General features: G+C 41.1%; 1 protein-coding gene and 1 non-coding gene across 2 annotated transcripts in view; one reads left to right on the top strand and one right to left on the bottom strand.

Annotated features, from left to right (window-relative positions):
- The first annotated feature begins 238 nt into the window (after positions 1–238).
- CHD1L (chromodomain helicase DNA binding protein 1 like) overlaps positions 239–26,890 on the top strand; it is a 177,487-nt gene continuing 150,835 nt past the window's right edge. The window contains exon 1 of the mRNA XM_078451517.2: positions 239–336. The gene's annotated coding sequence lies outside the window, so the exon portion shown is untranslated. The remainder of the gene's footprint in view (positions 337–26,890) is intronic.
- TRNAQ-CUG (transfer RNA glutamine (anticodon CUG)) lies at positions 753–824 on the bottom strand. Its single transcript has one exon. It is a non-coding gene; the product is annotated as a tRNA-Gln (tRNA).

The following is a 26,890-nucleotide window of genomic DNA, read 5'->3' as shown; positions in this document are numbered from 1 at the left end:
ATAGAATGAAAACACAACGGCCTTCTTTTCCTGTGGTGTCTTCTTGGAGTAGATCCAGGCAGGAAGAAGGGGGAGCCCCGTGGGAGGCGGCGGGTCAGGCACCAAGAATCCCCGGCCAGAATCTCCCTTTTGGGCAGAGTTGAGGGTTTCCGCACAAGGGCCACGGACTGAAGCACATATTTCAGGACAACTGCGACCCCCACTGGCCTCAGCAGAGACTCTGGACTCTTCTGGTAGCTGGTAGGAAAGGAGCCGCGGAAACTGAAATGAAATGGCACCCGACCTTCTGCTAGAACCCACGACCCGAAACTTCAGTGTCACCACCGCCCGGCTGAGGTAAGACACGCCGTTTCGCACGTAAGTTGCCCTCTACGAGTGAAGGCCGATCGGTGCCAGTACGGGACGCGCCGCGCGACGTGCGTCGCGGTGCAGGATTCAGTGGCCTCGGCCGGTGGCTTTCACCCTGAGGCCCGAGGGTGAGCCCGACGAGGGGCGGCGCTGGCCGGGTCTCCTCGCCGTGGCTGCAATGCTCGTGCGGGGCGCGCCGCTCTGGGAACCGGGCTCGCGGGTCCCCAAGTCCGGAGGCGGCGGCGGAGCGCTGGGGACGCGGCGGCGGGAGCGGGAGCGGCGCGCGTGGTCCCCGGAGTTTGCCTCCCCGGCCCGAGGGCAGCGGGAGCTGGGAGGCTCGTGCTCCTCCTCGCGGGGCCTTGGAGCGGAGAGTAAAATGTGGCCGCGGCTCGGCCCAAAGGGACAGGTTCCACCGAGACTTGAACTCGGATCGCTGGATTCAGAGTCCAGAGTGCTCACCATTACACCATGGAACCGCCGGGGACGCCACCGGCTGCCTCTCCGAGGTGTGTGGAGGCCCTTCCTCCCACCGGCGTTCCCGGCCGCGCCTCCTGCCGGGCTCTGCTCGCCTCGGGGGTCCGAGCTCTGCTCCCCCGCCCGCCAGGGGTCGCCCCGGGCCACGTTCTGCGGCCGCTCTGTCGGCTGGCGTGTCGGGGACCGAGATCGGGTCCCTTGGTGGGGGGGGGGGGGGGGGGGGGGAGTGGAATCAGCGAGAGGGATGGGCTTTGGGGGCCTCCCCCGAGTGCACCTGCTCTGCCTGGATTACCAGTTTCCCGCCAGAAAAAAGTGTTCCCTTCCTTTGCTTTGCCGTTGTCTTCTTCCCACTGCCCCGGGAACCCCGGTGCTCCTGGAACCGGACGTGGGGCGTCCTGGGGCTCCAACCCCTGATTCTGTTCCTGATCCCCTCTCCCCGCGTTCCTTGCTGTCTTCTCAGCTTTCCCGCTTGCTTCACCTCCTTCGCTACCACCCCCTCACTTTCCCCGCTCCCGGCCCGGCACACACTGGGAAGGGTTGCCACGGTCTGACAGGAAGCAGAGGGAATGTTTTCCATGGACGCCAGAAGCTCGACTGCTTCTCGGCTCAGGACACTTTAGCGTCTTTGCCGGACACCCCGAGCAGTGGAGCGTCCCCAGCCAGCGCTCTAGGTCTGGGAAGCGTGGGCCTTCAGCCGGCTCGAGACCATCCCGGGGCTGGGGCGACTGCAAAGCAAAGAACCTGGGGTCCGGCACAGCTCACGGCTGGCTGATCAAATCCCGCCAAGTTGAACCTGGAGCACGGGTTCTCTATGGCGCGGGCTGGGGAAAGCCATGGGTCGTCGTATCGCCCCCGTGTGGCCACAGAGCTTCACGCCGGGCCGGAAGCTGCCGGGGCCGGAGATGCCAGAAAATTCACAGAACGAGGCTACTCAGGACCTCGAAAATAAAAAGTCCGACAACCACCGACTAAAATAGATGTATAGAGAAGAAAACAGGTATGCTTCTCTCTCCTGGCTACAAGCGGGTTTAAAAAAAAAAAAAAAAACCACTTAGTGTTTAGGACCGGATAGTCCCCCCAGTTGGAACCCGGGGATCATTGCCAGGCAGAAGACTGAATCATAGAACCCCCAGCCTTCCGCAGCCAGCCCTCCACTTTTTAAATTTCCTGTGGCCCAGAGACTCGGCCAAAGCCCTCCTGCCACCATCTTTGCGCGACCTAACATCCGAGAACCCGGACATTCATCACCCTTGAGCGAGGGAGGGGAGGGTGGACGCTTTGTGTGAGAAAAGGGAAAAAAGGTTTCACTCCTTAGACTGAATGAAGTATGCTAGTCAGATTCAGTGGGGGAATTATAAATGAGCCAGAACTGTAGTGTGTATCCTGTTACCAGTAGTTATTCTTGGGGAAATTAGTGTGGAGGAGACGAATTGAATTTTTCCCCTATGCATTCTTTTATCATGTCACTTAAAGATAATATATCAATGTGTTCCTTAGGTTTAAAAAAGAAAGGTTGAAAATAAGAAAAAATGAAAGAAAGACGCCTCAGATGCCCATGCAGAGGCAGTGTAATTGAGGAGGGAGAAATGAGAGCCTCTTTGGGGAGAGAACTCTGGCGCAGAGTTCTTAGAAGATCCCAGGGGATAAAGCTGGAGCCTCACCCAAGCCAGTTGGGGCAGAGGGCCTTGGACTGAGCAGCATTATCCTATAGGCGTGTTGTTTGGGGTTTATCCCCACCCTCTTACTTTCCTCTAAATGGTTCGCAAAACCACCTTCCCCCCCTAAGGCTTGTCTGTGTTTCTAAATATAATTTTCCACCAACGTAAACTCCTTGTATAAATGCCTGATTTGAGGTTGGGAGAATCAAAGGACAAAGTGAGCTTGGAATATTTTGTGCTCAAAGATTAGTCGAGACAAGTCAAAAGAAGCCAGCTTGAGGAGCTCCCCTGTCAAATTGAAGACCGTCACAAATTTAGAACAGCAAATGGAATAATGACTATAATGGATTATAACATATTGAATAAGAAAGGAATCCATATAATATGCATGCAGTAATCACAGAGTATAATCCGTGTAGAATACTTGAAAGATGGAGGAGGGAAGGCTGTACTTTATAGAATAGCAGCTAGTAAATGTGGAAGGAATAATGAGGTTGTTTCCATTAGAGAGTCCAGGCTTATGAGAAATGTTTAACTTTTTTTATCTTTTGGGGAGGATCAAAGCTAAATAGGATGACCCTGTTCTTTTGTGTTTACCTCGGGTTTTAGATGTGTTTATATTCTTGACTGAGGAGCATGGTGTAAGTTTTTATTCATAATGGTAAAAAGGCAAAATGTCAGTTGTACCTCACTTCCTCCCTGTAGACAAATTTTCCACCGTAAGTCATGGTTTCATTCTCCTGAGTGCTTAGAAATTTTCTGATTCCATACAATTGTTTTACATTTTTATCTTATTTGACAAGTTTTGTTTGCCTAGGTGTGAAAAAAAAATGTTAACCAATGCTCAGAAACATTCTTATTAATATATAGTAATATATAGTTAATATAACAAGATACTAGTTGTAAGTAAGCCTGGGAGTTAACTTCTTTCTGGAAGCTTTATAAAACCTCCAGGGTTGTAATTTATTTTTAGGGGTGCACAAAGTCTTTTATTTTCTTAGCTTTAAGGAGATAAGGATTAATAATTATCCAAATCACACCCACCAAGATTTACCTGCTACACCTAAAACTGTATGGTCCTCTTTCCCAGAGAGCCCCCTATTTGTCAGGGTTGCTGGCCTGTAGGAAGGGACGCCTTTCAGTATGTGTAAGTCTGGGATCCCATAAGCTATCCACCAGGTAAGAGGCCATTTTCCTGAGAGGACTTCATAGGCATCATTTCTATAGGTGAAGCATGGCTTCACCTTATTCTATAGAATAATCTGTAGAGTGGGGCTGCACACCAAATTTAACAAGATTTGTGGTAAGATCAAGGTTACAATATTATATATTTAATTATGTTCTAGTAGGAAGAGTAAAGATTCTAATTGAATATTTATAAGTAACTACAAGATCATGAAAGTAAAGGAATTTAATAAAGGCACTTCCCAGTATGTTTAACCCTTGTTACCTTATGCTGAGTAGTTTTATAGGCCATTCAATCTGTATTATTTTATGTAGAATCATTCTTAAACTATTTTGGTGATGAATTCATTTATAATCTGTAGTGAGATTTCCACAGAATGTTTTTTCACTAATGCAAAGATTTAGTTGATGCAAAATGCCATTTAAACAATGTTTCATTCCAGTTTGTATATATAGACTCTGTTAAATTGAGGAGGCAGGGTATCATAAAAAGAAAAGGGGTTTTCTCATGTGGACACTAAAAAAATATTAACCGCGATTTGACAGTTGTTTCGGTCCATTTGTGTTTTGTTGATTTGGGGGTACATAATCTACTTCTGCAAAGTCATCTGCTTCTGGGTAAGAGTCCTGAAAATCCTTGCAGGAATCTTACTACAAGTTGCAGTCACTTGTACAGCCTGACAAATGTCCACCTGAGGCACTGTGTTAACTTACACTGGGAAGTTGTACCCATGAGTCTGTTTCCTGTACTATTAATAGTTAAGAATACTAGATACAGGGGCGCCTGGGTGGCTCAGTCGGTTGAGCGTCCAACTTCGGCTCAGGTCATGATCTCACAGACCGTGAGTTCAAGCCCCGTGTCGGGCTCTGTGCTGACCGCTCAGAGCCTGGAGCCTGTTTCAGATTCTGTGTCTCCCTCTCTCTCTGACCCTCCCCCATTCATGCTCTGTCTCTCTCTGTCTCAAAAATAAATAAACGTTAAAAAAAAAAAAAAAAGAATACTAGATACAGTCTATTACTGAGGCTCTTGATGTTTCTTTCAGGAGTCTCAATTTCTAATCCATAGTTTGTAGAAAGGCATTATGTAAGGAAAAGCAGAATCACCGTATAGGATAAGAGTAAATGGCTCTGGATAATTCTCCATCATAACCAACAATCTCAGCATGACCAAGAAATACACATAAAACAAATGGATGTGATCAGTGATTACCCTGAGACTTGTACCAGTTAAGCCATTATGTGTACGTCATCCTTGCTAACATAGGGAGTTTGAAAGCATTCATCCTTGGGGTCATACAGATAAAATGACATTAAATCATTTATTCATTCCTTCTTTCTCTCTCACTCTCGCCCTCCCTTTTACCACCCCCCCCCCCCACACACACACAACTGCCTCATTCACAGAGCATTAGGCAGTTAGTAAGTTATAGGCCAATAAACTCAACTAATTAGTTGAAATCTAATGTGCACTAGCTTTTGAAACCTTAAGAATGAGTGATCCACAATGTTTCCAACATGTCTTCCACTGGTTAAGGAGAGTAGAGGTGACCTTTGAACTGCATGGGTCTATGCATGTGTAATTTTTTCTGATACATGCAGTAAAGTACTATAAATGTATTTTCTCTTCCTTATGAGTTACTTAATAACATTTTATTTTCTCTAGCTTATTTTATTGTAAGAATATAGTATATAATACATTTAACATACAAAATATGTGTTGACTATTGATGTTACTGGTATGGCTTTCTTGCCAATGGTCGGCTTTTAGAAGTTAAGTTTTGGGGAGTCAAAGGTTATACACAGATTTTTGACTGTGTGTGTGTGTGGAGTCAGTGTCCCTAACCCCCTAGTTGTTCAAGGATCAGCTGCATTTGATTTCCTCCTTATTTCAGCCTTCAAACTAATAAACTCTGTTATTTGACTAGCTGACCAATGAACATATCTCAAGTCGTCTTTTTCCATTTTTATGCTTGCTTTGGGATCAGAAGCAACATGATTTGCATACACTTAAGCCCAGACAAAGCTTTCATGTTTCTGTTGAACAGTTTCAATTCCTGTGCAAAATACTCTCCCAAAAGGTCAAGATTTTTGACTCTGCCTTGGTTATATTTAACTTCAGCATCCTATTGACAGCATCCCTGGATCTGACAAGGTAAATGTGTGAATTTGTCACCATGAGCTCCTGTGAACAAAAGGCTTCTCTGCATAGTTGTGGTCACTGACATACAGTTCTGCAAGTTCAGGCCATGCTCCTTGGTTCCCAACACACTGCTGTACCTACTCATTCGTGGTAATCTTCAACAGCTTCTATATTTCTCCTAGGGCTTTAAAAATTTTTTTTTTTTGTTATTAGTTTTCTTTATTTTTGAGAGGCAGAGAGAGACAGAGCGTGTGGGAGGGAGGGGCAGAGAGAGAGGGAGACACAGAATCTGAAGCAGGCTCCAGGCTCTGAGCTATCAGCACAGAGCCCGATGCAGGGCTTGAACTCACGGTCTGTGAGATCCGTCAGATCATGACCTGAGCCGAAGTAGGTCACTCAAGAGACTGAGCCACCCAGGCGCCCCTCTCCTAGGGCTTTTTGAATGTCAATTTTACGTTTTCTTGCAGTAGTTGAATCTTCTCATAAAATTGGGTTACATGGCTATAGTATAGCATTGTTATGTCTTTCCATGGCTTCAGATTTCACTTGTCTCTGTGACTTTCAGGACATTTCCAGGAAAATTCAACACCTGAAGGTCAAAACAATGCCAAGCCATACTGACCATAGCCTCGGGCTGCTATCATCTGACCTGTTCACACATTATCCAAATATCATCCCCAAGCTTAGAAGCATAGTCATGAATTAACTCTTCAAATTCTACCATTTGGTCACTATTTCAAGATTTTTCTTCTTTCCTTTTTCTCATTTTACTCACATTTCTTCCCAAGTGACATTGTAAAGCTCTGAGACCTTTGCTGTTTTTCCAGAATCTAGAGGCAGCCAGGGGGGAGGATGAGGCAACTCATTTGTTTTTCAGTGCCAGGGACCAGATATTGAAAATTTAACAATTATGAAGATGACTTTTTGTTGGTACACAGCACTGGAAGTGCTCTAACCTCTACTTCTGTGCTCTGTTGTCTCACTGCCTGACATGAATTGTTTAAACTTCATCAAACCACAGGATAATTCTGGGTTAAAAGAAACTTAGAGGTCATTTACTTACTATCCTCATTTTATAGCTGAGAAAACTGAGGTAAAGTGATTGATCAAATTTGCACAATGTCTATGGCAGAAATAATGCTAGAACCCTGGACTCTCAGTGCACAAAGCTGACATTGCTTTCCCCTGTAGCATGTGTTTTCTCTGGAGGGTTAAAAAAATTATAATTTTATGATCATTTTTTTTTTCATGTCATAATTCCTAATGCTAGTCCTTTTATCCTGAATCATCACAAAATGGCTTGCCTGGCTTAAGCTCCTAACAAACTTAGGTGGGTGATACTTTGGGCAAGTAAAATGTAGCTTTGTTCTCACATTCAAACCTACAATTGAACCATATCAAGATATTATGATGCATTATTTTCTCTATTTCCCAGAGTTACTGACCTGAAATGCCCATTTGTTTAATTTTTCCCATGGCCTTGACACTCTCTGATAATGCAAAAGATAGAACCTTCCCAATGCACAGCCTTCCCTGTCAAGGAGCTGTCATTGAACTTTTCTTTTCTATAGTCTGTGTCATGAAAGTAGTGAGGTTTTGTTAAACATAAAATTATAATAATGAATATCCTTTCTCAAACAATACGTGTGCCTCTTTTTCTCCCTCCTCCAGCCCCTTGTTATTTCAACAGCTGTCGTTTCTTCTTTCTTATTAAGAAACCTTGTACTAGTTATTCTCTTCCCCATTCCCATGTTTCAAAGTATTTTTCCTTGATGTCAAGGAAGGGGCTGAGCCATCCACTGATCATCTAAGAGGTGATTCTTCAGATTTTCAACTACCTATTTACTTTGCTTCTTCAGTGATTGTGTAAGAGTGACCCAGGAAATTGTGGGGAAAAGGGGGATTCCTGTGCTTTATCCCTATGCCCTGAGATTTTTAACAAGTCCTCTGTGTGATTTGGTGTAAGTGATTCCTATGTCTGCAACTAGTGCACAAAGGATTGGAGAACGAGGAATTCACATTAATTGAGTGACTTAGACACTGAGGTTACTCTCCCTCTCTCTCTTTCTGTCTCTCTCTCACACACATAATCATCCAAATGTGTACTGTTATATTCTCCATTTTGTAAAATGAGATAATGAGGCTTGAAAAGATTAAAGATGTTATCTACTATTCCGTATTTAGGTTAAAAAATTTTTTTTAATGTTTATTATTCATTTTTGAGAGAGAGAGAGACAGAGTGCGAGTGGGGGAGGGGCAAAGAGAGAGGGAGACACAGAATCCGAAGCAGGCTCCAGGCTCCCAGCTGTCAGCAGCACAGAGCCCAAGGCGGGGCTCGAACCCACAAACCGCAAGATCATGATCTGAGCCAAAGTCAGACGCTTAGCCGAGTCACCCAGGCGCCCCTCCATGTTTAGTTAAGTGGTGGATCTGGTATTCAAATCCAATAATGTCTTTTCCCAATCCATGGTTTTATTGCTTTACTCCAGCTTCAGTAAAGGATTGGGTGAAGAATACACTTAGAACTAAGGAATATTGGTAAGAATTAGTTGTTTAATAATGTAAATAATGACTTTATTTTTTTTTTAATTTTTTGTTTTAACGTTTATTTTTATTTTTGAGACAGAGAGACTCAAAGCATGAACAGGGGAGGGTCAGAGAGAGAGGGAGACACAGAATCTGAAACAGGCTCCAGGCTCTGAGCTGTCAGCACAGAGCCCGATGCGGGGCTCGAACTCACGGACCGCGAGATCATGACCCGAGCTCAAGTCAGATGCTCAACCGACTGAGCCACCCAGGCGCCCCAATAATGACTTTATTTATTCAACAAATATTTATTGACTATGTGGCAGGGGGACAAGACAAGTCCTGCTCACATGAAGATTATCTCTAACAGCCAAACATTATACGTATAATTACTAAAAACATTATAATTGCGATGAGTGTTAATTATTACTTAATGTATTCCTTGGTTCAATATCATCAGCTAAGGATTGAAAGTTCACTGAGCATAAAAAGTAGACCTATAGAGACCATGAGAATATATTGTTCCTGGGCAAGAATCTTCTGATGTATTTGTCTTAAAAGTGAGAAAACACTGTTTATTCTGCAGGCCCCTGACATTCTAATATGAGGTTGTGTGGCACCGCGTGAAGAGCACAGACTAGGGAGTCTCGAAGCTCCTGGATTTATAAAGGTAGCTCTCCCACCAACCACCTGTGGGAGCTCTAGCAAGTTCATCTTTGTTAACCTTTGCAAGTCTCAGTTTCTTCATCTATAAAATTAGGTTATTATCCTTAATTTTTCCAGGTTTCCAAGTTTCTTACAGAGGAACAGCTCCACCATGGTACCCTGGAGACCTTATATGTTTTCACATAGTCACATAGTCACATAGGCACAGGCTTGAATCAGTCCTGGTAGAATATCTTTTCATCCGCTAGAGCATGAGAGGATGGGAGGCTTGTGAGAAGTTGCCCTGAAGATTTCACTCACCTCTCTATTTCTCCTTATAAGCTGTCATGCGATAGGCTATCAATACCTACCAAGTTTTGGTGAGATATGATGCTTTGCCTGCCCCTTCCCCACCTCAAGGTATGGCTGAGACCATAAAACCATTCAGCTGCAGTCCAGAACTGGCTCCTTAGCAATGGGTGTTCTGCAGCTCACATTGCGGTTATCAGCCGCTGCCACGCCACTTTTTTTGGTGTTGTATGTTTTGGTATATAGGACAGTGGTCCAGGAGGATGGCACATTTGGCTACTCTCCCTTTCACTGTCTATGAAAGTAATGGAGTGAAGCTAAAAGTGGCTCATTGTATTTTTGCCAGACAAATCAGGCAGGCCTTGGCCTTATCTTGTATACTAGACAGTTCCTTCCTGCTCCGGTGTTCTCTGTGTTTATGATGAACTGAGATGTGTGTTAAAGGGGTCATTAGGAACTGCAACCAAGACCAGGCGATAGTCCCTGGTATGTGTGTTTGCTGAATAAACTTTGTGCTTAGCCTATGCCCTGAGAACACATAGATAAGAGAGTAGTTCGAAGAGTGTCTACAGGTTTAGAGAATGAGAACAGCATTCAGAAGGGTATGCTGATGGTGTCTTGATAGCCAAAGGGAATGAGAATGAAGTTCAGGCTAGCATCAGAAAGCTTGAGGGGAAACTGAGGGGTGCCTACAACAACATCCAACACCTTAAGGAGGAGCCTGGGCTGAGCAGTGAGGACTGGAAGAGTAACTCACCTGACAGTGAACTTGTGTACCTGGCCAAGAAGAGCTACAGGTGGACCCAGGGTTCTATACTGCTGGGCATAATCAACTCCGAGGGGAGGAGGATATAACGATTAGGCTCTGCTGCACATCCCAGTGCTTGACCTTGGAGCCACCTTCACAGTGATGCCCACTACATAACTGTTGGATTAACAGGAATGAAATGCTTGAAGTGTTAGAGAATTTTATCTTAATGGTTCTCTTAGGAGGGGCTAAGGAAAAAGGACCATTGCACGTAAATAAATAGGAATAATTATATTTTTCTGTACTTTCAGTTTACAAAGGTTTTTATACACATCATATCATGAATACTCAATTGAGTAACTAATTTTCCTGACACCATTCTAGGCACTGGAGGCATAGAGGTCAGTCGCCTTCTCTTTGAAGACTTTAAATTGGTAGGGAGTAAGTACTCAAAAACAGATGGTTTTGTCAGAATGTGGCAACTGTCCTAACCTTTGGATATTATAGCAACATAGAGGAGGGGCATGTAGTTCAGGACAAGAACATCTCTTGCTAATGAAAAGGTAAAACAGTGAGAATTTTCAACAACGATCTAATTCTTATCAGAGCTCACCACAGGAGAATGTCCCAGAGAATGGATGGTATAAGTCAGGGTCTTCCCTAAAGAAAGATCTTTGCTGCATCTTTGGAGAGTGCCTAGAATCCCTCAGAGGATTCGTGGAATAAGAATGCAAGTAGCTAAAAGACATCCAAATTGGAAAGGAAGAAGTAAAATTACCTCTGTTCACAGATGACATGATCTTATATGTAGAAAACTCTATAAAGATTTTACACACAAAAAATCTGTTAGAACCAATAAATGAATTCAGCAAAGTAGCGGGATATAAGATCAATGTACAAAAATCATTTGTATTTCTATACCCTAACAATGAGCAATTGAAAAAGGAAATTAGGATAACATTTCCATTTGCTTCAGAAAGAATAAAATACTTAGGAATTAACCAAGGAGGTAAAAGACTTGTACAATGAAAACCACAAAACACTGCTGAAAGAAATTAAAGAAGACATAAACAAATGAAAAGACAGCCTATGTTCATGGATTGGAAGACTGAATATTGCTAAGATGTTCACACTGCTCAAAATGATCTACAGATCCAATGCAATCCCTGTCAAAATCCCAACAACGTTTTTTGCAAAAATAGAAAAACCCATCCTTAAATTCATATGGAATCTCAAGAGACCCCAATTAGCCAAAACAGTATTGAAAAAGAACAAAGCTGGAAGACTCCACACATTTTGTGCTTTCAAAACTTATCACAAAGCTATAGTAGTCAAATACAGTGTGGTACTGGCATAAAGACAGATAGATATATAGAGTAGTGGAATAGAATAGATAGCCCAGAAATAAACTCTCACATATATCATCAAATGATTTTCACTAAGGGTGCCAAACCATTCAGTGGGTGAAATTTTGGACAGTTTTTTCAACAAATGGTTCTAGGAAACATGGATATTCACCTGCAATAGAATGAAGTTGGACCCTTATTTAACACCATATACAAAAGGTAGTTCAAAATGGATCAGAGACCTAAACGTAAGATGTAAAACTACAAAACTCTCAGGGGGGAAGCTTCATGATATTGGATTTGGCAGTGATTTCTTGACTATGACACTAAAGGCACAGGCAACAAAAGAAAAAAATAAATAAATTAGACTCCATCAACATGAAAAACTTTGTGAATCAAAGGACTTTATATCATAAAAGTAAAAAAAAAAAAACGTGAAAAAAGTAGAAAGTATTTGTAAATCATATATCTAATAAGGGATTAATATCCAAAAGATTAGAGAATTCCTAAAACTTGATAACAAAAAACAACCCATTTAAAAAATGGACTCAGGGGTTGAATAGACATTTCTCCAAAGAAGATATACAAATGGCCAATGAGCACATGAAAAGATGCTCAACATGACTAATCATTAGGGAAATACAAATCAAAACCACAATGAGACACCACTTCACACCCATTAGACTGGCTGTTATAAAAAAAATTTAAACCACCAAAACAGAAAACCACCAGAAAATGACAAGTATTGATGAAGATGTGGAAACATTGGAACCCTTGTGCGCTATTGATGGGAACCTAAAACAGTGTAGTCACTAGGAAAAATACTATGGAAGTTCCTCAAAAATTAAGAATAGAATTACCAGGGGCGCCTGGGTGGCTCCGTTGGTTAAGCGTCCGGCTTCGGCTCAGGTCATGATCTCACGGTTCAGGATTTCGAGCCCCGTGTCTGGCTCTGTGCTGACAGCTCAGAGCCTGGAGCCTGCTTCAGATTCTGTGTCTCCCTCTCTCTCTGCCCCTCCCCTGCTCATGCTCTGTCTCTCTCTCTCTCTCTCAAAAATAAAATAAACATTAAAAAAATTTTTTTTTAAAATAGAATTACCGTATAATCCAGCAATTCCACTTCTGGATATATACCCAAAAGAATTAAAAGCAGGGACACAAACAGATACTTGTACATCCATGTTTAGAGCAACAATATTCACAGTAGCCAAATGGTGAAAGCAGCCCCAGTGTCCATTGATGGGTGAGTGGTTAAACAAATGTGGTGTTTGCATACAATGGAATGTTGTTCAGCTTTAAAAAGAAGGAAAGGATGATACATACTACAATGTGTGTGCATATTGAAGGCGTTATGCTAAGTGAAATAAGCTGGTCACAAAAGGACGAATACTGTATGATTCCTTTTGTACTTAGAGTACTGAAATTCATAGAGACAGAGAATAGAATGGTGGTTGGAGGGGATTGGCGGTTAAGGAAGGGGGAAATGAAGCATTGTTTAATGGGAACAGAGCTTCAGTTTTGCAAGGTGAAAAAAGTTCTGGAGATGGATGGGGTGATGATTGCATTCAACGAATTCATAAATGAATGAATGGCATGAATGCCATTGAACTGCATCCTTAAAATTGTTAAAATAGTCAGTTTTATGTATAATTGACTAATTTAAAAAGAGGGGGAAAGCGAGTTACACCTTTCGAAACAAAACAAAAGAAAAACCAGTGTTATCCCAGCTCTTGAGAAGCCCTTTTTCTTGGAGCCATTATTTGCCAAACGGCATGAAGAGTGCTGTTACAGCAACATGGATAAAAAATGCAGAGTGTGAAAGGAGAAGTGCCCAGTGACCATATTGATCTCCTGATCTCCATAGCTGCTTCTTCTAATAGCTGAATGATTTGTCTCAAGCCGGTGACTGGGTCTCAGGAGGATTTCAGCCTCTGTAGATTCCCCCAGCACTTGAGCTCCTGGCTGGCTCAGTGTAGACAAGATTGCCAAGATCTTCAGAAGCTGCCGATAATAAAACTAATGTACCTGTCCTAGCCAATCAGTTGAAGGGAAAAAGGCATATTTAGTGAGTCATGTAATTTGAGCATTCCCACAGTGATGAGTGATAATGTATCTCCTTTCTGAGAAGCTGCTTTCCAGATTTCATTCTCATATTCCGAATATCAAGTAATTGCAATCTTCACCATTTTCCTAAGATAGATCTGTTTTCAGTTTAAAAAAAAAAAAAAAAAAAAAAGCCTGGAGTCACCTGAGTGGCTCAATTGGTTAAGCTGCCTACTCTTGATTTCAGCTCAAGTCATGATCTCACGTTATGTGAGATAGAGCCCCAAGTAGGGCTCGCGCTGACAGCATGGAGCCTGCTTAGGACTCTCTCTCTCTGTCTCTCTCTCTCTCCCCCCCTCCTCTCTCTGCCCCTCCCCCACTTGTGCACATGCGCTCTGTCTTGCTCTCTCTCTTTTTCTCTCTCAAAATAAATAAACTTAAGAAAAAAAACCTGAGTTTGCATGCAACAACGTGGATGGAACTAGTATAATGCTAAGCAAAATAAGTTAGAGAAAGACAAGTACAATATGATCTCACTAATATGTGGAATTTAAGAAATGAAACAAGGGGCGCCTGGGTGGCTCAGTCGGTTAAGCGGTCGACTTCGGCTCAGGTCATGATTTCGCGGTCCGTGAGTTCGAGCCCCGCGGCAGGCTCTGTGCTGACAGCTCAGAGCCTGGAGCCTGTTTCAGATTCTGTGTCTCCCTCTCTCTGACCCTCCCCTGTTCATGCTCTGTCTCTCTCTGTCTCAAAAATAAATAAACGTTAAAAAAAAATTAAAAAAAAAAAAGAAATGAAACAAAAGAGCAAAGGAAAAAAAAAAGACAAACCAAGAAACAGACTCTTAATTGTCAACAACAAACTGATGGTTACCAGAAGGGAGAGGGGTGGGGGGATGAGGGAAATAGGGGATAAGGATTAAAGAGTACACTTACTGATGAGGGAGTATAAGGCAAACTGATGGGCTGCAAACACCCCCCACCCCCCCCCACTCCCTCCCCCACCCTCCCGCCTCCAGGTGGGGGTGGGACATGTGTGATACTCCTGGGCACTCCTGGCTGCCCAAGAACAAAGGAACGGGGGAAAAGAAGGTTAACTGATAGAGATCATGGTCCTGCAGGACCTAAGTCTCCATCACCCCTCCATAGAGATGCAGGGAAACAAAGGCAGAAGGAAATGACAGATAGAACTAAATCTCCTTATATCCTGCAGTCCACTGACAAATACTTGAGGCCAGCAGAGTAAGTTTCTCCAGGAACTCCCTGCTGTCTTAATGCTAATGTTTTGCTAGAGGGAAAACAACCCTAGCTTGACAATAGGCAGGCCTCCACTATCCTGTGAGTCTTTAGCATATGAAAATCTCACTGGAAACTTCCCCTGTACTTTACCTGCCCGCCACCTCCCCGCAACTCTATAGTATATAGCCAGTCTCTCCTCATGGTCCCGGGCAGTTCTTCCTGCCCACGGGTCCTGCTTTAATAAAACCACCTCTTTTGCACCAAAGACGTCTTCAAGAATTCTTTCTTGGCCGTCGGCTCTGGATCCCGCTAACCCTGTCATCCCCAAAAACCTCATCACTTACCAGGATGAAAAATAAAAATAAAATGAAAAAAAAAAAAAAGAATACAAGTTAAACAAGTGTTTAAAAGGCCTGAGATACAAAGGAATAAAGTACTGTAGGGTAGAAGTGGAGTCAAAATCCAAGGATACTGATTTCTACTACAGACGCTCAACCGCCTTCTAAGGAACGTGATAAACTCCACCCGTCTTTCTGTTCTTCTATGTACTGCATTTGATTCTGCAAACATAGCATTTCTGATGGTCTAGATGTCTTAGGACTCTACCTTAGAACTCATTTCAGGCGTTTACTGAGATCCAGTGGGTAAAGTACTGTTCTGGTTACGTCCGGGGACACAGAGGTGACCTTATACAATGCATGACTTAAGGGATCTTAAAAGTGTTGTCAACTGTATTTGAGAACAGCAATGTCAGGCAGAGATCAGCTTATCCTGCTGAGGGGAAAATAAGATATCTGGAGAAAATTATCTCTTCTCTCACAAAAGTCAATCTAACATTCTCTGGGTCTGACGCTCTCCTGTTTCTCATATGGATCAGGGTTTGTGCTTCTGAGCTTGCGAATGTTGCTGGGAAAATAAAATACTCTATAATAGCTTCTCTGTCTCTTCCTGAGCATGTATATGAAGTTATTTTCATATAGAATAGCCTTCAAACTAAACACAAATCCTTATGTTCTCAAGGACAGGGTTTTTGCTTAGCTAGTCTGCCAATCTTAATATTTTACTTGAAGATTTTAGTTCATTGAAATTTAATGTAATTACTATTATAGGTGGGTTTATATCCACCACGTTACTACTTGGTTTCTATATATACCATCTATTTCTCCTCCTTCTTTGCTTTCTTTTGGATTAGACAAATATTTTATGTTATCACATTGTTCTATTAACCTGCTAACAATTACTATTCTTTAAGAGCTTACCTTAGAAATATCAACATGTATCCTTGATTTATTACATTTTTATACAAATGATTACTTTCACAGTACCGCTACAATCTTAGAAAACTGTAACTCCCTATACCCACTTCTACCTTTTGCATTGTTGTTGACAAGCTATTGTTGTAAAGTCCTGAAGTCACTAAACTTTTTATATCCATGTATCGACCTTTTCCAATATTCTTCATTCCATTCTGCATTGCTGTGTTTTCAACTAGGAGTTCATCTTTTCATTCTTTCATAAAAATTGCTTAAAAATTTTTTTTAACATTTATTCATTTTTTGAGAGACAGAGAGAGACAGAGCATGAGCAGGAAAGGGGCAGAGAGAAGGAGACACAGAATCAGAAGCAGGCTCCAAGCTCTGAGCTGTCAGCACAGAGCCCTATGTGGGGCTCCAACTCACGAACTGTGAGATCATGACCTGAGACGAAGCTGGACACTCAACCAACTGAGCCACCCAGGCGCCCCCATAAAAATTACTTTTTATATATTTGTAACATCCTCTGCTGGTGTTGAATTTCCTTGATTTTTGTTGGTCTAAAAACATTTATTTCACCATTTTTTTTTTTTTTACTTTTTAAGTTTTTTTCGGCTTTACTGAGGTATAATTGACATGTAATTAACTACATATATTTAAAGTACACACTTGATGTTTTGATGTATGTATATATGTGTGTGGAAACATCACCATAATCAAGATTGTGAACATAACTATCTTCCCCCAAGTTTCCTCTTGCTCTTTTGTAACCTCACCCTCTCTCCTGTCTCTACCATTCACCCCTCCTTCCCCAGGTAGTCACCTGATCTGATTTCTGGATCATATGGTATATGCTCTTTTTCTGTCTGGCTTCTTTTGCTTAGCATAACATTGTTGAGTGTTAACCATGTTATTATGTTGTGATGGTTAATTTTATGTGTCAACTTGACTGAGCTAAGTAAGGGATGCCCAAATAGCTGGTAAAACATTATTTTTGTGCATGTCTGTGAGGGTGTTTATTAGCGTTTGATTCGGTAGACTGAGTAGACATCTGCCCTCAACAGTGTGAGTGAGAATCATCCAATCTTGTGATGGTCCAAATGGATCAAAAAGGGCAAAAAGAAGGGAGAATTCACTCTGTTTTCTTGGTCTAGGATGTCTGTCTTTTCCTATCCTTGAGCATTGGAGCTTCTGGTTCTTGGGCATTTGGACTTGGACTGAATTATATAACTGGCTTTCCTGGCTGGCTCTCCATTATTCAGAGGTCAGATTATGGTACTTCTTGGCCTCCATAATTACATGAGCCAAATCCCGTTTTGTATGTATGTGTGTGTCATAAACACACATATATTTACATTTCCTATTGGTTCTGTTTTTCTGGAGAATCCTCACTAATACTTGTATGTGTCAGAAGTTGTTTGTTTTTATTGCTGACTAGTATTTAATTGTATGGATGCACCACAATTTTTAATCCATTTATTTGTTGGGGACATTTTTTGTTTCCCGTTTGTAGCTATTACCAAAAAAGTTGCTCTGAATAAGTTTTTGTGTGAACGTATGCTTTCAATTATTTGCCTTCCATGAGTGGAATAGTTCATATAATAGAATATTATATTCTTATTCGTATTTTCATATTATATGGAATAGCTCATATAATAGTTGAAATTTTAAAGAAATTACTAAACTGTTTTCCAAAGTATCTATCTATACATTTTACATTCCCACTAGCAGTGTATAAGAGTTCTAGTTGCTTGACACCCTCTTCAATACTTGATGTGGTTAAGTTTTTAAAATTTCAGCCGTTCTAGTGGGCATGTACTGGCGTGTCATCATCCATTTTCTTAATGACTAGTGATATTTTAGCATCTTTCCACATGCTTATTTCCCATTAATATACTTTCTTTGGTGAAGCATTTGTTCAAATCTGTTGCCCTTTTTGTTTGTGTTACTTGTATTCTTATTATTTAGTTGCAAGAGCTCATTATATGCTCTCTGTATAAGAACTTTGTCAAATACATGTTTCGCAAATATTTTTTCCTAGTCCGTGACTTGTCTTTTATTTTCATAAAAATATCCTTGTAAGGGGCGCCTGGGTGACTCAGTCAGTTAAGTATCTGACTCTTGGTGTCTGCTTAGGTCATAATCTCATTGTTCATGAGTTTGAGCCCCATGTCTCAAAATCAATAAATAAACATTTAAAAAAATATATCCTCTCAAGAGAAAAAGGTTTTAATTTTGTGAAATCTAACTTATTGATTTTTTTCCTTTATGGTTTGTGTTTTTTAATGTCTTATTTAAGATATCTTTACCAAACCCAAAGTCATTAAGTTTTCTCCTCTGTATTTTTCTAGAAATATTGTAGTTTTAACATAATTAAGTCTATGAAAAACTCTTGAGTTAATTTTTGTAATGTGAGGGGTTTTGGGGGGATTTGGTTTATTTAAATGTTCATTTATTTATTTTGAGAGAGACAGAGGAAAGAGTGTGAGTGGGGGAAGGGCAGAGAGAGAGGGAGAGAGAGAATCCTAAGCTGGCTCTGCTCTGTCAGCACAGAGCCCTACATGGGACTTGATCTCACGAACCGTGAGATCATAACCTGAGCTGAAATCAACAGTTGGACTCTTAACTGACTGAGCCACCCAGGTGCCCCTGAGGGGTTTGGTTTTGCTTGTTTTTGTTTCATTTTGTTTTCCATATGGCTGCCTGATTGTTTTAGTACCATTTGTTGAATAAATTATCATTTCCCCCAATTAATTACCTTGGCACCTTTGTTGAAAAGCAACTGATGGTGGATGTGTGGGTCCATTTCTGAATAAATAGAATTATTCTATTCTATTTATCTATTTGTTTATTTTTAGACCAATACCACACTGTTTTCATAACTGAAGCTTAAGTCTTGAAATGAGGTAGTGTTAGTCTTCCAACTTTGTTTTTTTTCAAAGTTGATTCAGCCATTCTAGGTCCGTTGCATTTCCATATAAGCTTTAGAATCAGTTTATCAATTTCTCCAAAAGCCTGCTGTGTTTTTAAAAAATGATTAGAAACCCACTTTAAATATAAAGGCGTATATGATTAAAAGTGTAAGAAGCATCAGGGAGGTACAAATAAGAACCACAGTGAGATTTCACCGTATACCTGTCAGAATGGCTAAAATAAAAACCATAAATAACAAATGTTGATAAGGATGTGGAGAAAAAGGAACACTCAGGTGAATATAAATTGGTACAATCACTGTGGAAAACAGTATGGAGCCTCCCCCCAAAAATTAAAAATAGAAATACCATATGATACAATAATTAATTCCACTACTGGGTATTTACCTAAATAAAATGAAGACACCAATTCAAAACGATATATACACCCCTATGTTTGTTGCAGCATTATTCACAATAGCCAAGATATAGAAGCAACCTAAATATCTGTAGATATACATGAGTGGATAAAGAATATGTGATGATGATGATGATGATGATGATGATGATGATAATGATGTGTGTGTGTGTGTGTGTGTGTGTGTGTAATGGAATACTTATGCAGTCATAAAAAAGGATGAGATCTTTCCATTTATGGCAACTTGGATGGACCTAGGAGGTATTATGTTAAGTGAAATAAATCAGACAGAGAAAGACAAATACCATATGATTTCACTCTTATGTAGAATCTAAGAAATGAAACAAATGGGGGCACCTGTGTGGCTCAGTTGGTTAAGCGTCTGACTTTGGATCAGGTCATGATCCCACGGTTCATGGGTTTGAGCCCTGAATCGGGCTCTGTGCTGAGAGCTCAGAGCCTGGAGCCTGCTTCCAATTCTGTGTCTCCCTCTCTCTCTGCTCATTGCCTGCTCACACTGTCTCTCTCTCTTTCTCAAAAATAAAGAAACATTTAAAAAATTTAGAAATGAATAAACAAGTGAATAAACAAAAAGCGGGATCAGACCTATAAATGTAGAGAACAAACTGATAGTTTCCAGAGGGAAGGGGTGGGGATGGGCAAAATGGGTGAAGGGGAGTAGAAGATACAGGCTTCCAGTTATGGAATGAATAAATCATGAGAATAAAAGGTACAGCATAGGGCATATAGTCCATGACATGGCCATAGTGTTGCATGGTAATAGATGGTAGTTATACTTGTGGTGAACATAGCATAAGGTATAGAGACGTTGAATCACTATGTAGTACATCTGAAACTGATGTCACATTGTTTCTCAGCTATATCCACCCCCCCCCCCGCCAAAAATGAAAAAAAAAAGTATAAGGATGGAAAAAGATAAACTATGCTAACATTACTAAAAAGAAAGCTAGAGTGGCTATATTAAAATCTGACAAATTAGATTTCAGACCAAAAAATATTACCAGGATTAAAGAGAGTCATTTAAAATTGGCAATGGGGTCAATTTATTAAGAACCCATAAAGTTTATTCGAAATGTTTAGGCGCTGAATGATAGAGCTTCAAAATACAGAAAAGTAAATTGATAGAACTGCACAAAGAGATAGACAAATCTATAGCCATCATCAGAGATTTCCACAGCCCTCCCTCTGTAACTGGTAGAACAAGCAGACAGAATATCAGTAGGGATAGAGAAGACTTGCACAAAACTATCAACTGAAATTCCTAATTGACATTATAGAATATTCCACCCAAAAGAGCAAAGAACGTATTATTTTATTTTATTTTATAAAGTTTACTTATTCATTTATTTAGGGAGAGAGAGAGAGTGCACAAGCAGGGGAGGGGCAGAGAGAGAGGAAGAGAGAATCCCAAGCAGGCTACACACTGTCAGCGCTGAGCCTGATGTGGGGCTCAGACTCACCAACTGTGAGATCATGACCTGAGATGAAACCAAGAGCCAGAGGCTTAACCGACTGAGCCACCCAGGTGTCCAGAGAACATATTCTTTTAAAGTACACATGGAGCATTTACCAAGTTCAACCATATTTGGGGCCATGAAACAAGTCTCATTAAATCTAAAAGGATTCAATTCATACAAAGTACATTTTATCAAAGTAAATAAATAAAAATATGTCTTATCACTACAATTGACTTAAATTAGAAATCGATAACAGAAGACATATGACACATGGCAAATTCTCAAATATTTAGAAACTAATAAACACAGCACTTTTAAGTATTCCATGGATCAAAGAAAAATTAGATGGAAAAGTAGAACTTTTTTGAAGTGAACGAAAATGAAAACATAAAATATAAAAGTTTGTGAAATGCAGTATTGTTTTCACTGGATATATGATTCTGGGTTGACAGTTCCTTTCCTTTAGCACTTGAAAAATGTGCTGCTTCCTCTGGACTCCATGGTTTTGATGAGAAGTCTTTTGTCATTCGAACTGTTTTCTTTCTCTAGGTAAGGTGTCCTTTCTTTCACTGGTTTCAAGTGGTTTTTGATTTTTTTGTTTGTTTGTTTGTTTTTTGTTTCCCTTTGGTGTTCAGAAGTTTGGTTATGATGAATTTCGTGTATTTATTTGGATTTATCCTGTTTAGGGTTTGATCACCTTCTGGAAGCTGCAGATTTATGTCTTTGGGAAGTTTTCAGTCACTACTCCTCTGAGTACTTTTTAAACCCCACACACTTCTTTCCTGGGACTCCGATGATAGGCATGTTAAAATTTTTTTCGTTATAGACTCACAGTTCTCTGAGGCTGATTTCATTTCTTTTTGGTTTATTTTCTCCCTGTTGTTCATTCTAAGTTCTGTTGTTCTATTTCCATTTCATTCTTTTGTTTCTTCTGTTCTGCTATTGAGTTAATCTACTGAGATTTTATCTTATTGTATTTCTCAGTTACAAAGTTTCCATTTGTTTCTTCTTTATATCTTTTATTCTTTACTGAGATTTTCTATTTCTTTGATGAGACTTTCTCCTTCATTTGTTTTGAGTGTGTTAGTAGTTGCTCTTTAAAGCATGTTTACGATGACTTTAAAACCCTCGTCAGGTAACTCTGACATCTGCGTCATTTTGTTATCATGTACTAGTTGTCTTTTCTCATTAAGTTGAACTCTTCCTCATCTTGATATGATAGCTGATTTTTTATTGAAATCTGGACAGTTTGGGCATTGTATCATGAGACTCTGGATCTTACTTAAATCTATTTTCACTAGCTTCCTCTGACAGTATTGAGATGAGGGTGTTGGTGGGTAGATGTTCAGGTTCCCCACTCAGCCTTACTGATGCCCAAGAAGGGTGCTTGTTAATTTGGCAGGGATGGGAGTTCTACTCCACACTAGGTCCCCCTGATGTCCTCCACCCCAGGCTGGGAGGGGTAGGAGTGCCTCCTTACTGTTCTCTGCATGGCCTCTATGTCTTTCTGGGCTGCCCCTTTGCTGGCCTAGAGAGATCAGGGAACTCATCACTGTCTCATTCCTTGCATCCTGAGGTCCCTAGTCAGCCTGCCTTTTCTACTTCTCAGTGTCTTCTTATGTTTGTTTTATATATAATGTCCAGGGTTTTGGTTGTTCTTAGGGAGAGGAATAGGAAACAGTATGTCTTAGCTGTCTGCCCAGAAGCAGAAGTCACTCTTTCTGCTTTTTAGTATAAGAAAAAGTCCTTATTTCACCTTCATTTTTTGAAACATATTTTCACTGGGTAAGTAGTTCAAGGTAGCAGGGTTTGTTTTTTTTTTCCCCTTCTTCTTTTTGGTACTTTAAAAATGTTTCCCCACTGTGTTCTAACTTCCATTATTTCTAATAACAAATCTGCTGCATCCTTATCTTTGTTGCTCTCTTCATAACATCCCCCCCCCCCCACAAGGTTCTTTTACACTTTTCTCTTTATAACAGGTTTTGAAAGATGTGGTTACTATTTGCCTTAGTTTAGTGTTTTGGGTTTTGTTGTTGTTTCTCATGCTTGGGTTTACTGAGCTGTTCAGATCTGTACCTTTATGGTTTTCATCAAATTTGGGGAAAATTTGCCACATTTCTTCAAATATTTGTTCTGTTCCTCTTCCTGTTATCTCTTTTGGGTACTCTTAAGTTATTATGTCACTTGAAGTTTTTCCACAATTCACTGATGTATTATTCATTGTTATAAGTCTTTCTTCATCCTGTTTTATCTTGTGTAGTTTCTCTTTCTAGGTCTTTAAGTTTGATCTTTCCTTTGCAGTGTCTACTCTAATGCTTATTCCACCCAATGTGTTTTTCCTCTCACAATTTGTGGTTTTCATCTCTAAAGTTCAATATCATATCGGATATGTTCTCTACTTAAAATGTTTAGTCTTTTCTCTGAGTTTTTGAACATGTGGAATAAAGTTATAATAATTGTTCCAGTGTTCATTGTCTGCTATTTCTAACCTCTTGTGTAATTCTGAGTCAATTTGAGTTGATTTTTTTTTTTTTCTCATTATGGTTTTGTCTTGTTTGGTACAGGGTTTTTTTGTTGTTGTTGTTTTGTTTTTTTTTTTTTGTAAATACTCTTTAGCTTTGTTCTGGGTTACAGCTAAATTACTTGGGAACAATTTGATCCTATGGCTCTTGCATTTGCGATGTTAGGTGAGACCATCACAGTGTTGTATTAGTTTCCTATTGATGCTGTGACGAATTACAACAAACTTAGCATCTTAAAACATCACAAATTTATTAGTTTACATTCTGTAGTCCAAAATGGACCTCACTGGCCTAAAATAAAGATGTCTGCATGGTTTTGTTTTGGTTTTTCTTTTTTTGTTTTATGGAGGCTCCATGGGAGAACCCATTTACTTGTCTTTTCTAACTCCAGAGGCTACCCACATTCCTTAGCTACGGTCTTCTTTTTTCCATCTTCAAAACCAGCAACAGTAGGTCAAGTCCTTTTCACATTGCATCACTCTGACCTCCCTCTTGCACTTACTAGATTGGGTCCCTCCACCTTAATAACCCAGAGTTAATCCCCCATCTCAAGGTCAACTGATTAGCAACCTTAATTCCATCTGCAATCTTTGTTCCCCTCTGGCATGTAATCCAACATACTTATAGATTCCAGGAATTAGGACATAGACATCTTTGGAGGGCCATTATTCTGCCTATCACAAACATTTTGTTTGGGGCTAATTGTTCCCCACAACTAAAGCAAGACTCTTCTGAATACTGTACTCATTATTCCTCAGATTATGAGGTTTACCAGTCTGGCAGGAACAGGGGCTATTTCTGGCCCCATGTGAGGTCTGGGCACTGTTCTTTTTATTCTGTCTGGTGGTTCTTTATCTAGACTCAGCAAGTTTCCTTTCTCACATGTGTTGGTCAGTATGTTGCTGAATACCCAAGGGAAACTTCTGCTGATTTAGCTCTGTGTGTAGCTCTCTCCTTAGTACTCTATGCTGTGCTTCTAGCAATGTTGGATTCTGAAGACTCTTAGCTCTGTGTCCTCAACTCAGGCAGTTCACCCCACTGGAAATTTTCAAGAAAGTCAGCGTAGGCAGTTAAAGGGCTTACTTCATTTGTTTCACATATTTCAGGGATCACTGTTCTTCAAACCATTGTTTCAAATATTTTGTCTGGCTTATTAGTTGTGCACCTGGGTGGCTCAGTCGGTTAAGCATCAAGACTTTGGCTCAGGTCATGATCTTGTGGTTCGTGGATTCGAGCCCTGCATGGGGCACTGTGCTGACAGCTCAGAGCCTGGAGTCTGCTTTGGATTCTTTGTCTCCCTCTCTCTCTCTGTCCCTCCCCTGCTCGTGTTCTTTCTCTTTCTCTCTCTCAGAAAATAAAGACAAAAAAAAAAAAAAAATCTAGTCCCTTTTATTTCATTTTGACCAGAAACAAGTCTCCTGGTAATTTTTGATTGGATATCAAACATTGTGACTGTTTACTTCGTTGAGTGCTGCTTGTTTTTTTGTTTTTTTTTTTAATTCTTTTAGGTATTCTTGAATTTTGTTTTTGTAAGCAGTTCTCTGGAAACCATTTATTTTTAATTAAAAATTAAAAAGAGGGGCGCCTGGGTGGCTCAGTCGGTTGGGCGTCCGACTTCAGCTCAGGTCATGATCTCACGGTCCATGAGTTCAAGCCCCGTGTCGGGCTCTGTGCTGTCAGTTCGGAGCCTGGAGCCTGCTTCGGATTCTGTGTCTCCCTCTCTCTCTGCCCCTCCCCCACTCACGCTCTGTCTCTATCAAAAAATGAATAAACATTAAAAAAATTTTTTTTAATTTAATTTTTCAAGAATTTTTGATATAGTTCTTTTGTGTCCTACCCCACATCACTCAATACTTGACAAATGTCTTGGGACCATGTTCTTCAGTCAAGCCCACTTGCCATAGTTTATCACCTCAGCACCATGGGACTTTGGGAGATTTCACTCTTTTATAAGCCTTTTGTCTTCACTCTTTTTTTTTTTTTTAATGTTTATTTATTTTTGAGAGAGAGACAGAACATATGTGGGAGAGGAACAGAGAGAGAGGGAGACACAGAATCTGAAGTAGGCTCCAGGCTCCAAGTTGTCAGCACAGTCTCGGTCATGGGGCTTGAACTCACGAATCGCGAGATCATGACCTGAAGTTGGGTGCTTACCCGACTGAGCCCCCCAGGTGCCCCTGTGCTAGCTCTTAAGCATCCCATGCAGTTCAGCCTCAATAAGTGTCCTTTGGGGAAAACCAGGCACATGGCTGAAGCCCTTCAAGTTTTCAAGTCAATCCCTTTATGGCCACATGCCACTAAGAGCTTAGTTGGTTTTACTTTACCAACCAACTTCAGGTGCCCTCTGCCCAGGCAAAGCTAGGTCCTCAGCCCATGCCCAGAATCAGCAAATGGCTATAGGGAATAAGAGAACACGTGATCTCAATTCACCTTGGACAGTTCTACCTTGTTTCATGAACTTGAGTTCATCTAGACCTAGTTGCTACTACAGTTCTCTAATAGCTAAAAGTTGCGAGCTCAGATTGGCTCCTTATCTGGTAGATTCCCGGGATTGTCAAATTCTTCTACTCTGCCCCCAGATATCCTAACTCTAGGTCACTCTCCTAGATGACCTTCTGAACCAGATCTGCTAATTGGGGGAGAAAAAGAAACTCCATCTTCGGGGTGGCAGAATATTTCCATTTGTGGATAAAACAGAAGACCCCAAACATCCAAGATGTCCTCAGCCTGACCCCCAGAGATATTTTTCTGAGATCCAATTGAGTGTGCAACACCTCTCCCACTACCCAGTCCCAACACCTAACTTCTACTTGTGACCCAGAACTACTGTAATCTCTAACAAAGATCCCTGAAAACAAGAACTAAGTTACAGTACAGGTCATAGTTTTGAGGAATCAGTTGGCCTGGGGTAAAGACTTCTCCCATGATCCAGGGGTGCTCTGTATTCTTGCCTGATGTTCTTATCATAAGCTATCACTAGCAGGTGCACTTTGGAAGCTATAGTGAAAGGAACACTAATTCAGAAGAAGTTGAGAAGTTTGTGAAAACCTACTTTTGGTTTAAAAATACCATATAGTGTATGGACTTTAGGTCTTCTGACCTCTGACACAGAGCCCTGCCCTCTTCCCTAGAAGTCAGTGAAAAAGAGAAAATTCACAAGACAGGAGTGTCCTTTAGAGCACAACTGAATGCCTGAGGAATTCTAACTGGTGGGAGAGAATGGGGAAATTCATCTTCAGCCGGTGTTAAGTGCCCTGGATTCAAAGAATGGGTTTGGGAAAGGGGGGAGGGACTCACATATGTGCGGCTGGATGACCACTGGCCACACAAGCCATGGGTGTAGGGGAGAGATTCATGATGTCTTTGAACAACCTGTGTTATGAGTAACTGTCGGTGCAGAGGAGGGGGTGGGTATCGAAGGGATCCAACAAGACCCTTAGCCAAGTGAGCCAGAGAAATGCTTTAGGAAGCACACACCGATGCAAGTCTGGGCCTTGATAGAATTCTGGTGCCATGCTGTTTCAGTGGCCAGAGGGCATGATGTTCAGGAGAGCATGCTGTCAGAGGCTGAGTCCACATCACATCTGACACTGTACCTTATCTGCAGGTAGTCTTGTGACCTGCTGTGGGGGGGCTGAGGTTGACTT

This window comes from Panthera onca, chromosome C1 (assembly GCF_046562875.1).
Source record: "Panthera onca isolate mPanOnc1 chromosome C1, mPanOnc1 haplotype 2, whole genome shotgun sequence".
NCBI lineage: Eukaryota > Metazoa > Chordata > Mammalia > Carnivora > Felidae > Panthera > Panthera onca.
The sequence above is the reverse complement of the archived record's forward strand: the minus strand, read 5'-3'. Positions and strand labels throughout refer to the sequence as shown.